Consider the following 4,702-nt stretch of genomic DNA (forward strand, 5'->3'; position numbering starts at 1 on the left):
CGTTTCTCCAGTTCTGCAATTAATTTATCTACTTAATCTTTTACTCGTTGATTTGCTGATTGATACATCACAAGAGCATTAGACATTTGAGGAGGAGAGAAGTCAGGGGATTAAAGGGGGATAACTAAAAATTTTTGAAAATCATTTCAACACATAATTTTATGCAATTAATCATATCAATTTTAATAATAACTTTTTAAATAAGTTTACTCTCTAAATTTGAAACAGTGAAAATCACTGGAAATTAGTGGTATATTCACTATTGATAGTGTTTTAACTTATTATTACAACGATTGTGAATAATAATATTTATTTATCTATTAAGCTTAACGACAATTTCAAATATGGTTGGGGTTGTTAACTTTGCCCTAAATTATTAAGATCATTAGCACTGAGAATGCTTAGTATTCTAATATGCGTCACGTTTGATCTTATAATGATCTTTCAATAAAAAAACTTCAATCTACTGCTTAACAGTTTGGAAACTCTAAATTGTTCTAAAAATCTCTTAAGAAAAAAATGTAAGTGATCAATAAGTTTCAACTCTGATTAGTTTGTAGAGATTTTGATCTATTTCGAAATAAAACTCTTGTACGTTTTTTAATTTTTATATTAAGTATGTTTATACAATTGAGATGCGTATTATTCTAATTTTATGTAAAAGTGTTATTCATCTTGATAGAATATATCATCAGAATTTAAACGAATAAATCTAATGTATTACTTTCCCCTAAATATTATGAATTTTATGATTAGTTTCATGAAAAATCAATACTTATACAGTGAAGCACCCAATATTTGACTATATAATAAATCTATTTTTGTATGTGGATCGCAAAAGCTCGCGAGATAAAGTTCTAAAAAGCTCTTCCTCTTTACCATTACTAAGCTCCATATGGTGGAAAACGGAATATCCGGATCAGTTACGTCAGTGTCCGGCAAAGCTCCCTGAGGGGATGGCTTTTCGGATATTCCGTGCCCGGGTATAAAGATTAATAGTAAAGAATATACATTATAACTATAGTATATACTAGACCAGTGTACAGAGATTAATATGTGCGTACTTGTAATGTGCTTGCAATATATTATAAATCACGAAATAACGTGCCGAGGGCCAAACTTCCGAGAATTTTTAAGTAAAAACTAAAACTTTAAAGAGAAAACGAAATTACTACACCGCGCATGAGATAAGTAAAGAGTAATAAAAATTTAAAGTAATGTGCTACTATTCTAATAACACCCTAATAGCATGAAAAATGTACATAAACAGAATATTAATTTTTTCGAGTAATTTTACTAAAAAAAATCATTACTGGTTGAAAGTTTTTCTATTTTTTATGGTATATTTTTTAAATGGCAAATAATTTTTTTCACTGTGTTTTTTTATACGGTGTTTGCATTTAATTTATTATGTGTAACGTTTATACTAATTTTTCAGTAATTAATAAATGTAATGAAAAAATAGTTGATGGTTATGATTTTTTAAACAATAAATCTTTTAGATTATTTTACTTTTTTAAGTATTGATTTTCCATTTAGAAGTAAAAAGAATTTTAATCATCATTTTTTTTAGAGCAACTTAAAAAAAAAAGGCGGAGTCGAAACTTTGCTATTATTTCATAAGACTCAAGAGAGGTTCGCTTTATTTTATGAAACTTTAAAAGCTGCATTTAATATAAAATATTAATTTTATCATTAGCCGCATCCAGAGTGACGGAGGATGAGATAACGTAAATCGCATCCGTAAAAAGAGCTATCCAAATCGCGCAACAAGGGTTATGTTCTGAGTAATGCAATGATTATTTTTTCCATTCTTCTTTATTTTTTATGCTGATAAGTCAGTTTAAAGAGCCAATTAGAATGACTGGAAAATTACGACTGACTATAAAGCTGGAAAAAAAGCTTCACTGAGGCGTTTGAAATAGAAGAAAAATTTAAATAAGTAAAGCGGGACAGAATTAACCGATCAACCTGTTTCATATGAAAAAAAAGGCTATAACTGGAAATTGTGATGCGTGACTAAAATTGTCCTATAAAAAACTGATAAGAGGAAAAAAATTGTTTCGTACTCCAGTTTGAAAGTGACGTAGAAAGTTTGTGGGTAAAAAAAGTTCTAGTAGTACAATTCCAATACAACAATATTGTTGTCTGAACAATGTTGGACATAGAATAGAATGAGAATGTTTTTCCTAGCAAAAAATTATCTCAATTTCAAGTTTCAACTTCTTATAAAATTTTTTTACTTTTTTATTTGAAAATTCTCAAAAAGAAATAGTGAGTAATTTTTACATAAATTTATTGACAACGTAATTAATGTTAGATTGAAGCCCAGAACTTTAAATACTTCTTCTTTTTTTTTTTTTTTTAATTCAAACTATCAAATTGTGATATTTCATGTTTTTAAACTGTTACATGTTATTGATGAAAAATTGAAGCATAAATAATTTTCACAGAAAACTAAATTAAAAGTTTGTACATTTAAACGAGAAATAAACTATTAATATACAACAAACTAACTTTTGCATACTTCAAACGCAAAGCGATTTTATGTTAAAAAAATTACCATACCACACTCAGTTTGAATTATTTTACACTAATTTTAAATCTATTTTTTATTTTGTCATTCGATTTTAAAATTTTGAAATAATATAAAAAATAAAAAATTTTCGTTCTCAATTTAATTAAAAGAGCATTAAAGTGAATAACTTAACCTTGTTCAAAAGATAACTACTTTTAAAAATTCATCTGAATCCTTGAAGATTCAATAACCTTTTCATCGGTAGCTTTTCAGATAAATCACTAAATAAATTCTTTGTATCTTTATTTTTATTTTCTTAATTTATAAATTTTATCTTTATACACGCAAAACTTCCGTTTTTTTTTGCTCCGCTTTGAGCATCCTTTTGTTCGTCTGTTTCACAACCATTCATTTTCATTTATCTACTCAACTGAATCTTGGCTCCTTGTCTCTAGCCTCGTCTTTTGGCTTTTATTCCTATTTTACTTTAATGTTTACGTACACATATCCACTCTTAGTCTCGGCAAACAGCAATTAAAAAGTACGTTGAATATCCAAAACTCTAAATCTAGTTTCTTCACTTCAGAGACATAATTTTAAGAGATAAACTTTCGACGTCATTGGATTACGACATGCAGATGCTTTTAATTAGAATACTCTTGCATAAAAAACGTATAATATTATCTTGCTAGTTTACTTAACTAAACTTTTTAACAAATCACTAATCAATTAATTAATTTTTTTCTTTTACAGATCAACTACGTAATCTATTGATTTTTATTCTACAACTCTTACTAAAATTTAACTACTATAATAGTAGAAATTAAATCGAGGCTTTGACCACGGTCTGGCTAGTTTTATTAGATTAAAGGTTATAATACCAGACTAATATCGAGACGCTGTTTAGCACCTCAATTATACTAGGGTATAAATCTGTCGACTGCCTGTATCCGTTTCTCGTCACAATTTACGTCATCATTCGCAATGAAACCATTCAAATTTTTCGTCAATATCTTTATCTATTCTTTCGATAAATCCTTTTAATTTCTGTGATGGAATTCATCTTCTAGACTTTAATAATGGTCAATAAATTTTAAAACTTTATTTTTTGCAGGATTTTCCGTCAGTAAATTTTCTTCATCTATTTTCTGTTTTTTTTTTTTTTTTTTTTCTCCAGATGAATATGTTTGACTACATCTTTCTCTTTTCAAAATGGACATTTATATTTTCTTTTTATTTACTTTGTACGCTTCACTAACATTAAAGCATAAATAGTCAAAGAAAGAATTTCACAAAAATTTAATATTAACTGTAGAAAGATAAAACAAAAAGATTTTGTAAAATTTTTTTTAATTCTTCTTGAAACAATTTAAAAATTTTTTAAATACTTTAAACTGGAGGAAATGTAAAACAAAACAACCGAAAGACTCAATTAACTTCTTAAATTTCAAGATCAATTAATAATATTGATTAACTAATAAAAATAATTAATGTCGTAACCCAGTTTCTGTAAATAACTACTCTATTAAAGCAGATTAAATTATTCAAGCGCCTGTTAATGAAGAAATTCAAAATGACCGTAAAGTAATTATTATACCAGGTAATGTATTCCTGAAAACAAAGAACGATTTTGTCTTCAGTATTTATTCAGCCTCAGTTAGCTCATAACCGCTGTTACCACCGGCAAACAGTAAGTAATCAAGCTATACAGTGTATATATGTTTTATTTGGATCACTGTGGATAATACTACTAGGATTAAATGCCCTTATGCTGACGGAATCACAATGAGAAACGTGCTATCAACAAACTTTACTGATTTTCATTTATTTTTATTTCAACTTATACAATATTTATAGTTTTTTTGCCTTCAATTATCAGTTACTTATTGAATTTAATGAATAAATTTTTTATTTCTCATGCATCATCATTCTTTCAGGAATTATTTAAATTTATTTTCTTTGAAAAATAATTCTCGTGTGTAAAAAAAATTGTAAATTGATGAAATTTCTTGGTCTTAATTTTTTTTCAATAATATTGCCTCAGTGCATAAATAAGATACGTACTGAGTACAAGATAAAGAGCAGGGAACCGTCCATGTAACCTTCATGAGCAAATATTTAGTGTCAAAACGGATTCTCGATCGATGAACTAAATATATGAAACTCGGCATTGATGTGTTTTAC

This window comes from Cotesia typhae, unplaced genomic scaffold, assembly GCF_013202065.1.
Source record: "Cotesia typhae breed Kobodo isofemale line unplaced genomic scaffold, CoteBio_Ctyphae contig_5, whole genome shotgun sequence".
NCBI lineage: Eukaryota > Metazoa > Arthropoda > Insecta > Hymenoptera > Braconidae > Cotesia > Cotesia typhae.